General features: G+C 41.4%; 1 protein-coding gene and 1 long non-coding RNA gene across 14 annotated transcripts in view; one reads left to right on the top strand and one right to left on the bottom strand.

The window, feature by feature from the left end:
• The window catches only part of MAP2 (microtubule associated protein 2), a 224,647-nt gene that overhangs the window by 43,810 nt on the left and 168,552 nt on the right, over positions 1-12,285 (top strand). For 9 of the 12 annotated variants that reach the window (XM_064433657.1, XM_064433692.1, XM_064433689.1 and 6 more), the window contains exon 2: positions 3,943-4,001. The gene's annotated coding sequence lies outside the window, so the exon portion shown is untranslated. Of the gene's footprint in view, positions 1-3,936; positions 4,002-12,285 lie in introns of those variants that run through there. The other 3 variants (XM_064433663.1, XM_064433673.1, XM_064433670.1) reach the window with 3 other exon arrangements.
• Positions 6,560-12,058, bottom strand: LOC135308570 (uncharacterized). Of its 2 annotated transcripts, none has more exons than XR_010368966.1 (3): positions 12,031-12,058; positions 10,910-11,024; positions 6,560-6,764 (listed from the first exon to the last, which is right to left on the bottom strand). It is a non-coding gene; the product is annotated as an uncharacterized LOC135308570 (long non-coding RNA). The 2 variants fall into 2 exon arrangements; XR_010368967.1 differs by lacking the exon at positions 6,560-6,764 and adding an exon at positions 7,832-8,191.

Genomic DNA, 12,285 nt, shown 5'->3' with positions numbered 1-12,285 from the left:
ACAGCTTCAGAGGGTTCCTAATTTAGTTGGATTAGCCTAAATCGCCTTTGCAAGTCTTTCAGACATGTTGAACAACTGCTAGCTTTTTACTTTGCAGGATTATCCCCTGGGCTAGGGCATGTCTGTGTGTCAGACAACACTTAACAGTATGAGGTTGATGGCTCTGACAGAAGAGCTCTGGAGAACCTGTTAGGAGCCACCTCTTCAGTGGAAGCTGAATATTCAATTGTTCACCTTGCTATTAGTGTGGGGTGTGACTTGCCTCCACCTAAGAGCCAGCACAGCAGAGAGGAATGTGGGCTTGCACTGGCTGAGCAGTGTTGTGTAGCTGGGATCAGCCTGTTGGGTCTCAAATAAGAGGGTGGGTGAAACTGTATGTGGAAACATTTCCTTTTTGCTGCCTCTGCTGCAGCATTTTAGATGAGTGAGATCCATGGCATTGATTTTGGATGATTTTGAATGTGATGAAATGCTCATAAACTCTCTCAGCTCAGTTTTTTTTTTTTTTTTTTTTCCTGGCTGCTCACACAAATAATTGCAAGGAAGTGAGCCTCAGGCTCACTAGCCCTAACCCCCTGAGCACACATTCAACCACCTGCCCCCCCAAAGAATTTAGGATATATGTGCTGCCCTTTTCCAGTAAATATGCTATATTGTAGCAGAAAGCCAGGTCAGACCAGTTTGTTTGGTTGGTTCTTTACAGGAGTAGATTTGCTGATGTGGGCCATCTGTCTTTCAGATATTTATAACTAATTCACAGTTTGGTTTGGGAGCCTGAGTTAGGCTGACAGGTCTCCAATTCCCTGTGTGGTTATCATCCTCTTTCCTTTTTATGGTGGTTGGTGGTTCTGTGCTTTTAGGCAGTCCTTTAGGTCTTCCCTCATTTCCTGTAAGTTCACAATGTCAGTGGTTTCATCTATTGGTGTGTGGCTAGTTTCAATCTATTGGTTGGGGTTTTTTAATGATAAAATTTTTTAGTAAGATTTTATCAGCTTAAGTTGACTTTCCTACATGAATCCCTTCTTTAAACATATTTCTCTGGTCAGAACTGTAGTCAGTTGATGTCCCACCCTTGTTTTACCATAAAGTAGGTTTTCTCTGTATTTTTATTCCACCTCTAGCACTTTTCTGCACTTTTTTGGCATCCTGTGAAGCCTTACTGACCTCAAAATCTGTCTTTTTTTCTTTGAGATTCACTGCCCTTAATCTGCTCTACTCATTCCTTCCTTATATTTGAATAGTTGATGTTGTCTTTTTGTCATCACCATTACTCAATCCATCTTCCACTTTCAGATTTCCAAACAGTTTCTCCCTTTTAGCTAAACCAGCTCCATCTTCTGAAGTGAACTGTCCCCAGGGTGTTAAAAGATGTGTCCAGTTATGCAAATGAATTTTTTGGATAAGCTGAGCTATCATTAGAGTGTGTGTGTGCCCATCTCTTGGGGCAGGTGTATACTGAAAGGTGGAAAACGCTGCACATCTTTAATTTCCTATGGGATCTTGCTGGAAAGCAGTTAGTGAAAGACTTTGGTAACCAGAGCTGTCAGTGTGACTCCCTGCAGGAATACCAACTTCACATAAAAGCTGACAGCATTAGCAAAGGCCACTGTCGGTACAGGAAAGGGATAGATAGTTTTTTTCAGTGTAGACTTTCAAGACAGCTCCTGATTTTATCATCCAGCAAGTATTCAGAAGTCAAAATACCAACATGTCGCAGTGCTAATCTTGTTTTCTCTGAGTCAAGCAGTTGGCATGGTATTTTATTAGTAGTCTTTTCCAGAATATGTCCCCTGTTCACCACAGGCTGCATGAGTCAGGGCTGTGATTTGGAAAATCTTGATGTTTTTAAAGTGGAGTTAACTGAGTGTAACCGTAGCAGGAGTTTAAATTGATGTCTGATTGGTGTTTCATGGCCATTTTAGCAACAAATCTGTTTCCCTTTTATTGTGACCACAGATGATAGTAGGATGAGTCTGGAGTCTCTAAGGATTAAATAATTGTGGACCAAGCTGTAAAAAAACTGGAAATTCTGCTTGCTGGAGGTGCTAGGGTTGTGTGCTTGTCTGTCATTTGCTCATCAGAAGCTTGAGAAAAGGGGTCCTGCTGGTACCATTCCTCCTCGTCTCTTGGTTTGCATGTGAACTGGAGGTCAGAGGGTGCTGAATGGGGTTTTGCTCAAGAGTGGAATATTATGTATGGGTTGTTACATGGTTGTGTTTTGCTAACCATTACTAACAGTGTCTGGATGAGCAGCAGCTTCCTAAAGAATGCTCAGTCTTTGGTGCATGGCTCTGCACCTGGGGGTGGCACCTTAGACAAATGTCATTTAGTGAGTCTAACCGGCTTACAGCTGATTTTCTTCTCAGACATACGGAATTAACCAAAGATAAGAAGATCCATGCCTGGCCAGTATATTGTAAGAACTGACTTTTCATTTGCTGGTGTTGAGAGGAAAGAAGAAATAGTTGAGCCTGACTTCCCTTCTTCTCTTCTCCTGGTTACACCTCCACCTTCATCCTCAGTTATGACAGCAGTGTTCTCTACTAGAGACTTAAGTCTTTTTTTTGAAAGTTGCGCCATGCTTAAAAGAAGGAGGGAGGGATGGGGTCCTTGCTTTCTGCTCATGATTCAGCTGCTGCTTCCTGTTAACTTTGGCAAGATATTGAATCTGTCCTCTACCTTTCTGTGAAAGTAGATTTTTTTCTTGTTTAGCTTTGGTAAAGTAAGAGATGAGACTCCCACTGCTTTCAGTGACAACCCCTGTGCTTATGGGTACAGGGGGATGTAACAAAGTTCCCTAAAAGTACAAGATGCTTTTGTTCCTGCTGACATTTATCTTCTCCCCGTCTTTTCCCTGTGAAGTAATGAGTATCTTAATTAGCTTTGTCCAGCTGTGAGTTTTGTTACTCACATGTTGGCAGAAGTTAATTCTGTAGGTAAAGTTCATGTTGATTGAAGATGATAGGCTGGAAAATGATCTATTTGTTGGTTGTTGACATGAAGCTGGGTAGGGAAGCCTGTACTTCTTCCTTCTTGGGCAATTCAATGCAATTTGTAAATGCCAACAAGTTTGCAGTTTATAGGTGCTTCTCCCTTGCCTAGTCATTCCCAGGATTTGCAAACCAGTAATTAGTCCTTGTTTATGCCATTGTGATGATATTATCCCCATTGTAAAATATGTTTAGTAACTCAAGCACAAGGCAGTTAAGGAGATGCCCAGGCTCCTGCAGAAAAGCAGCTGTAGCACCAGAGAATTCTCTGTGACTGCTCAACAGCACTTCCCTGCTGCACATTTTCTGTGGTATGTGATACCACGTTACCTGATACTGAATTAATAGGTCCCATCAGTCTGGTCTGCAGCTTGTAAGCACATCATTTGTTACTGTGCAGTGTAACTGTGGGATTCCTATCAACAAGGAAGCTTTTGGCAAATTAGGGTGTATTATCTGTGTTGTTTGCTTGCTGACTCCTTGTACTTAGGGCTGTTGCTGATAGCATCTTTTCTAATTTTTGAAGTCATCCCTAATGATACCTGAAAGGTCTTCTGCCTTCAGATCATCTTCTTTCTGTAAAGAAGGAAGGGATTTAGTTGTTTCTATGAAACTCTGATCCTGACAGACCCCATAGTGTAGCCTGTGCTTCAGAGGAATCAGCTTTTCCATAGATATTCACTTTATACAAAATCAGGCACTCTGGAGGCCTGGGCTCTTTGGTAAGACGTGGTCTGATGCAAATCAAGAGGTGTAAGCTATAATGGCAAGAGATGTTCTAGCCACTGGAAAAAGAGCATTTGGTGTAACTTGGTGCATGTTACTAAAAGCAGAGAAGGAAGGTATTTTCTTATTAACATGTTGCAATTCATGAGTCTTTAATTCATATAATAAAAATAAAGCTTTTCCCTTTAACAGCTGCAGCTAACTGAGAGCTTTTGTTTTGTTTCAGATTGTGGAAACCTGAAATAAAATATCCTGTGACTGACAAGGTGACAGCGACACCGCAAGGTGGGTCTTCTGTTTTTGTTGGTCTCATATCAGTCATTTCAGGGCTCTGGAAATGCTGCATCTTGACTTTACTGGGATGGATTGCCTAATGAATCTCTGGGGCTTGTTCAAACAAACCGAAATAGTTTGACAGGACTCCTCCTATGCCTGCATGTACATGAGTTATGTCTTGTAATGGTGTTTTAAACAAAGAAAATAGGTGCATTTTCTGTGCTCTGCGTGGTGAAGGTGTTTGTGGCACAGATGTGGAAACAAATGAAAATAAAAACACATTTGGGGTTTTTGCCAACTTTTTTGTGTAGTCATCTTTTCTGTAGGAAATGTCCTTTTGTCATTGTGAGCTGCTGCTGATGAGCACAAGCACTGCAAGTTGAATCTGTGACGTGGCATTTTTTTCTTTTCACACTTCAAATTTAGAGTTCACAGTTAGCAAAAAAACTTTCCTGCAACATGTGCTGATCACTTGTGTGTTAGTCACCGCATGCTCACCTTGTCTGAGGATTCGTTGCTCTGTTTTGTTGAAATGTTTTATTGAGATTGTTTATAGGATATGCACATTTGCAACACAGCCCAGATGCAAAGAGATGCTGATCCCAGGATTTCCCACTTGCACCCCAGTATTATCTGTTTAGAGGGGAGTTTGTGTAATGGGTGCAGACAGCTTTTAGATATTTGAATGACTCACGTGGAAAACAGCACAGAGGGAGCTGGTAAATACCATTTTCACTTTATCCATTGGTTATTGGAAGAAGAATTACTTGGTCATTCCTCTTTCAAGAGAAGTTAAGTTTTCAAGCACCAGGTTTATTTGGTGACACTTCACAGTCATAATGAAGTTGGATTTTGTTCTTGGGTTTGGTTTTTACCTTTTTTGTAGTTGGTTCTTTTCTGTCTTCGTTATAGTGTGGAGAAGGGAGTGAAAACTGGGACGTGTGTTGCCTGTATCTTTGTGCTGGGGGTGGTTTCTGGTGACAGTATTGCTGCTCTTACTGCAGCCCCACATTTCTCTCTTGGAGGTCATAGTTTTTTCCTTTGTGTGAAGGCATGAGTCTTTCTGGAGGATGTGTCCACAGCCCGAAAGTGAGCAGCAGTATTTCAGTGCAGAGCAGCCATCTCTCTGCTGGATATTTCAGAGTGTGTTTCTTGTCACCAGCTCTGAATATACTGCATTATAGCTGTGACGGGCTGCAGTGCAGATGTACCACTTGTATTTCTCAAGATGTTTTAAAAAATTGCCACAGTCGTGTAAGCCTCCTCTCTTGCAGTGGGAGAATCAGGGGAAATGTGAGAATTTATCAGCAAGGCTCCTGTTGTCATTGTTCTTGAGTAGAAACTGCCAGGGGTCCTGCTCTTGGTATTAATCCTTATCCAGTGTGAAGTGGTCTTAGCTTTTGTTTCAGTGAGGACATGAGGTTTCTTTTATCTGCTCCTTGTCAGCCTCTGCATGCCATTGAACTTGATCACTGGGCAGAAAGTTAAATGGTCAGGAAGAGATAGGTCTTTCAAAGCTGTAATAAGGTCAAATCCAAAAATTTAAATGGAAGGAGCTATTGAGGATCTGAGCTAGAAGTGTAGACAAAGCTGTTTGGTAGGTGCTCTTTGCAAAGAGCAACAGGGAAGTTGAGGATAATCCATTCTGCATTTCACTGTGCTGGTCTGTGCTTCAGTAGTCTTTGTGGCAGGGTTTGAATGTGCTGTCTTACCAAAGATTTATCACAGTTGATGTGTGTAACCAGGAGAGACAGAGCAGGCTGGTGAGCTTCAGCTGAAAGGAGTAGGCAAACTCCTGTCTGCTCATAGAATTGAGCAGTAACCCAGTTCTTCCAGTGCCTAGAATATTGGTATTTTCAGCTGCATTTGAGCTGCTCACAGTTTGTCAATAGAAGCTGTGTTCTTGCGTAAATGGAGAGCAAAAGACCTTCTTGTAATTAAAAAATCAGTTGTCTAAATCTCATTTTATTAAGCTGAACACACAGTACAGACTAGAGGAGCAGTCCTGCACCAAGAGTATTTAAACACATCAAACTTTTTCAATTTTATTAGGTTTTGTTCTTCTCTTTCTTTGTTCTCCATGTGAAACTAGGGCACATGCAGATCATGCTCAGTTCTCTTTTTTTGTCCTGCTAGTCTTATAACCCTCTCTTAGGTGTGTATACAACCTTTATAATGGCACAGAGAAGCTCTTCACCTGTTTATTGGTCTCAGTCTGTTGCATCACTTTCTGAACTGCTCCAAAGCACCTTCTTTGCTCATCAGACAGCAGTGTATCTTGAACAAAGGGATGAAAACAAGGCTGTTTGTCTCAGGCTTGTCTCTGCAAACTCAGGCATGTGTTGAACATAAATATTACTTAATTTTTCACACTTGAAGGGCAATAAAACCCCAATCCTCAAAAGAAAATATTAAATGTAAGCAGAACTGTTGTTTTTTACTGAGAACCTGGGGGAAAAATAAAAAGGCTAGAAAAATCAGAATATTTCACAAGAACAGTCTAAGTGTATGTAATGGTACCAAAGCCTGTACTTATTAATGGTGAATTTGTCTGTGGTATGAACACAAAAAAGAATTTTATTGAAAGTCTGAAGACCTGCATTGCCTAGCCTAACATTAGGCCCTTTTATGTCATTACTGCTTGCAAGCAGTGTGCTTACCCTGCTCACCTCCTGCAGAGAGCAGAGACTGTGGGTGAGCATCTCAGGAAGGTGGGAAGGTCATGTGGGATTGAGCCATTTGCTGAAGAACCCCTCTCTCTTTCCACTGACTCTAGGAGAAGAATAAGGAATATGTAGAATGAAAAATGAGTGAGCTGGTGTTCTTAGAAGCCCTATAAACAGACAGAGTTAGCTGAACATTTGCCTTTGTGTTGTTCTTAAAATATACAAGAACTGGCATCACCACTTACACTGTGGAGTCTTTAATACTTCTGTTTTTAAACTGCTGCTGTTCTGGGCTGTTCCTCTTGTATAAGTGATCTGCTGTAGCCCAGCAAATAAAAAATTGTAATAAGGCACCTGATCTCTTGGAGAAATCTAAGTTTCATCCTACTAGGGTGTACTGGTTCTCTAGTTCCCAGTGTAAGATTATGCACCTCAACTTGTTTTGCTGAGCTGCTCATCTGTACACACCATTACCATTCTCTCCTGCTAGGAACAGAAAGTATAAAGGGATTCAGCAGTTCAATTTGTTCCCACAGCAACTCTCAGGAACTCAGAGGTTCATGAGAAAAGCAATGCCACATGTGGCCCAGAGGAGTGAGAACAGTCCACATGGTCAAACAGCAGGGTGTTATCCTTGGGCCCTACTTGTTTCTCTGTGACAGGTTTTCTGTTTTGTATTCCCTTTGTACTAAATGAAAAAAAAAAAAGAGAAGAGAAAGCTAGATCTTCCTGTTGAAGGCATTGCTATTACATCCAACATCCTTTGGAGAGAATCTCTTTGAGAGAATCATGTGAGGCAGAAGCTATTTAGACGAAGCTTTCACTATTTACATTGAAGTCATAAGCAACTTGATCTTGCCCCAAAAATACCTGCCAGCATTCCAATTGATTGGAAGTGCTCCTTGTCTTGTTGTTCCAAGTTCTCCTCTTGTAAGAAGGAGCCCTGCAGTGGTGTGTGGGGCAGAGGGAGAGAGAGTTTCTCCACACAATTCTCCTGTGGTGTTTGCCCCCAGCAGCACTTTGCTGGGATGTGCAGCACGCTGTCTTGCACTCTCAGTGGGCAATCCTGTTAGCCCTGGGCAGTGGGAGGGCTGTGGTCCAGTTAGAAAAACACATAACCTTGTCTGCATCCAGCAGTTCAGGATGGAGGCCATCAAAGTGTGACATCAACCAGCCCCAGCTTGTGGCCTGGCAGAACTGTGTGATGCTCCCTGTGTTTGTAGCTGAAAAAGCAGGAAAGATGCTGGTGTGATGTCTTTTCCTCAGAAGCTTGTGGTAGGATGGGGACCAGGGGTGGAAAAAAGTGGAATGAATGAAGGTGGTGGCTTTAGAATTTCTGCAGACAAACCAGTTGGCACCCATATGACTCTGAAGCAGGTGTGCTTGTGGTATGAAGTCTAACAGACCAGATTTCTCATCGGCATGGCTCTACTCAAGTCATCACAAGTCTGTTGTTATTGCACAGCAGCAGAACTGGGTTGTGGTTTAGTTCTCTTTCAGGTGCATTTGGGTTACATGCCCAAACTTCACTTGCTGAAAAAATCCAAAGCCTGAAATTAGGAATGTACAGAAATAGGTGTTCTTTTAAGGACCACTTTACTTTTCATTTTCTCTGATTACGCATGACATACAAAGATGCAGTTTTCTGAGTAATACCAAATGCTTGTGTTACCATTCTACCAAACACCAGATGTGAAACCCAAAGGCTAGCAAGCTATTTATTGAGGGAGTATCTGAGCAAGCTGTTCTTATTGATGCCAGCAGCTCCTGAGTGCTAGTTAGTTAACCAAGTAAATGTTTGTGGCTTGTTTTTTAAGGCTAATTCCATTGCCAGCAGTGTCTTCAGAAAAAAAAAATGGTTGGAACAGGTGGTGCACAACTTTTCTTTTAAAAGGATACAGAGTATTGTAGACCTGCAAGCATCTGCTTCTACTTAATGCTTAGTCTTCAGTCACTCTGAGATGCCATTCATTTATGTGGAATAAATTGCTATACCAGCTAGTAGGCCCTTACAGTACTTTTTAACCTTATTTTATTCAGTGGGGCACAACCATATTCCTTACTTGCTCTTTCATATCATACCAGGAGGCTGGAAGGCTATAGGATAAGCAGTTTTGATTAGACCCTTCTACAGAGCAGAAAGTAGGAGTTTTACTTTTGACTTCAATGCGAGTAGGAGCCAGACCTTTTTTGTGATGTGCAGCAGTGATGTCTTCTGAGACAGTAGTGAAGAAATGTTATGCCCTTTAATTCTAACAGGAAAGGTTTAAATTAAGCAAGATAAGTCTCTTTGGAGATAGAAAACATCTTCTATGGGACTATTTTATGCAGCAGGAAAAATAGTCAGGTTTGCAGGTGAATGGTAAAGACCTGGATAAAAGTTTCTATTCCTGAAAGGTTTTTTGGTGTGTGTTTTTTCTCCCTGCCCCCCCAGGTGTAGGAGATAGTATCTTTATCTACAAGATTTGCTTCACTTACAACCTTTGCAAATAGTGGCTGTAATGCCTTTGCATCTTCAGTGTTTTTTATTATTGGTGGGGAGAGTGTTTCAGTGTGTGTAGCACTCGGAGGCAGAAGCTCTTCTGTTGCTTAGAGCCCCAGCTCATATCCTGGTCATAGATTTTTATCTCAATTTCTTACGTCTTCACAGGTTTCTGGACACTTTACCATTTAACAACTGATATGTCAAAAAGCTTTCTTCCAGAAAAGTCACTCATAGTTTTGGGTTTTTTTCCTACTGGTACCAGTAATAATAGAACCAGGGTTAAAGCTATTCTATCTGATAGGCTGCATGAAATGTCTCACTGGAGCTCTGCCTAAAGGCAATGTCAGATTTTCTGGTGTGGCCAGGTCTGCAAGATAAAAGGGTTGACATCCTGAGGAAAAAGAGATTACAGTCATAGGAAGAATCAGTTATTTTTCTTCCAATTCTTAAATGCTGCAGGCGTAAACATGCCTCATCATCTGAAGGTAATATAGTTTTTGCTTTTGTGTTGCTTCTCACCTTGGAAGCATATGGTATAAATGGGAAGCTATTTACCAAATTCTTGATTTTCAGACTTTGAAAGGTGGACTGTAGAATTCACTTCATCTGAGCAATGTATCAATACAGGAGTTACTGACTTTAAAACTTTGATGTGAAACCCAACTGGTTTTGCTTGGAACTGATTGTCCTTTTTGCTATTATAATACAGAGAGTGTGTGTGTGTGTATATGTAAAAATATATATAATATATAATATCCAGTTTTTTTGTTCTATGAATGAAACTTATAACACTTTTAAGACTATACAAATCATACATCCTGTATTACATATCTGGACATTTTTGTGTAGCTGAAATAACTTAGTCGAGTTTATAATTCCTAGGCTGTTAAGACTAATATCTCAAATCCTGATAAAATCAAGTCAACTCTGCACTTCTAGGGGATGGGATAATGTTTTGATTCTCATGAAAAAAGTGAAAAAAACGTCTTTAGATGTCCCTACCTCTGTTGTCCATATTTACCCACTGCTGGCTCATGGGATTATGCTTTACTGTGTTTCTCCATCCCCTTGGTTTCTAGTCCAAATGCTGTGGTGCTTTACATTGCCAGGCATTGATATAAATGCACTTTTCTCACACTTCATTGTTGTGGTTGCTTTGAGCTGAGCTTCCTAAGACCCATCATCTGAATAATAGTCAGTGGGAATGGTGTGGCCTAAAATGTGAAAACCTCAATCCTTAGTTTTTTAAGTGCATTTCTAGGAGAGGTTTAGTTAAGGTGTGGAGCTGTAGAAAGAGTTAAAATGATTCATATGCTTTTGACAGAGCTGTCTCACTCAGACTGGTCTTTCTAAATATTTCAATGAGAATCTCAGAGATAGGGGAACTTCAGTGCTTCACAATGGTGCTGCATTTGAAATCCAGAGCTTTATAAGCTTCTGGTAATTATTTTTTTTCCTCCTTGAGGTACCTGCTGTAATAAATAATAATCCTTCTATAGAAAAGAATAAGGACATGTGTGTGTCAGGGTTAGGAGCCAGGTGGGTGGTGAGGCTCTGTGTGGTTGAATGTTTACATCTGAGAAAGGCTTTTTGACCTGGTTTGGAAAAACACCAGTCAGGAAATTGTGCCTGCACAAAAATTCTTGCTATGGAAGTGGGGTGGGAGTAAAGGTGCAGGAGTCACAAATGAGTTTGAACTCATCCAAGAATGTGTGTAGAGGGAAGCCCCTGTTCTCAGCAGTGTACAGCTCTGTGTCTTTGCTCACCTTGTGATGAGGAGGCCAAGTTTAGAAGCCAGAAAAATGCCATGTTACTCTTTTGTGCAGGTATTTTGTTCTGTAGTTGGGGCAGTGAGGAAGGAGCATGCTTGGAGATCCAGTCCTAAAGTACAAAATGTCTCCGTTAGTTTTTTCAGTTTGCATCTGAGCAAATGAGGAACATTAGGATATTAATGTTATTAATTAATGCTGGCAATAAGTAGGCAAGTCTGTGACCCAGCTGGAATCAGATTCCAAGCTCCTGAACCTCATGCAGTGCTTTTTTGTTTCTTCCACAAAGTGGCTTTTCCTGCTGTACATCTTAATTAGCAGCTTATCCTGATCTAACTACTGAGAAATAGCTTCATAGTGTAAACAATAGCAGTATGGGCAGATATGTGTATGAAATAGTATTTTGTTTCTAATTAGAGCAGGGGTGCGTGCCTCTGAGACACTGCACAATGTGCTCAGAAGGAGAACATGTGGACTCCAACCCATCAAGTAGGGAACTACTGCTTTGGATGAAAAGCTGATGCTTTTTTCAGCAAATTCAAAGGCAAGTTTCATATGTGGGCCATAGGAGCTGGGCTGGAAAGCCTGGACTTTTAAATACAATTCTGACTGATTCTGCCAGTGTTGTGTATTGACAATTATGCATATTCATAATAAGCAGGAGCTGAAGCTAAGGATTGCTGTACTCAAGCCCTTCATGTCAGAATGCAATTGAGCATTTTCTCTTTGTGCTAGAAGCCTTGAAGCAACAGGGCCACATGCTTTTTTATCTCTGAAATTGCTTATGCCCATTGATTTCAAGAGACTTGCAACCTCATGCAGTTACAGCCAGCAAAACCAGGCTCCTGAGTCTCAGAAATACCCCGTGCAGATATGAACAACATCTGTAGCATAGCAACAGGAAAGCCTTTATGCCTTTTCCATTTATGACTGGTCTTGGACCCTGGCAGTAATAGTGAGCATGTGGTGGAGGGTTTGCTTTCTTTTTAATGGGCTGGTCAGATTGTTTGGGAGTGCAGTGCTGACTAATTTTAAAAGAGCCAGATGTGGTGTGAGGGCTCAGCTTTGAGGAACCTCATCTTTGGTTCAGTGCTAAGGTTTGGGAGTACATCACACACCATTGTGCTTGCTCTCCATGGCATTAACTCACCTCCTGTGTCAAGTTTGGAATTCCTGATTCCATTGGAATCTATGTCTGGTATATTTCCTCCTGGGCAGTGCTGTTGCATGCTGCATGGGCAGCAGAAGGCCCAGGCTGCCATTCCCAGGCCCTTTCTGGGAATGAGAAAAAAGAAGTGCCTTTTGTGCACAGCAGAGAAGGAGGTGCTGGAACTTGGAGAATAGTTGTGAGTTGTGGGCTGTGAGCAGGCAAT

The sequence above is a fragment of the Passer domesticus genome, chromosome 10 (assembly GCF_036417665.1).
Source record: "Passer domesticus isolate bPasDom1 chromosome 10, bPasDom1.hap1, whole genome shotgun sequence".
NCBI lineage: Eukaryota > Metazoa > Chordata > Aves > Passeriformes > Passeridae > Passer > Passer domesticus.
Note: the sequence above shows the minus strand (reverse complement) of the source record. Positions and strands in the feature narration are given on the sequence as shown.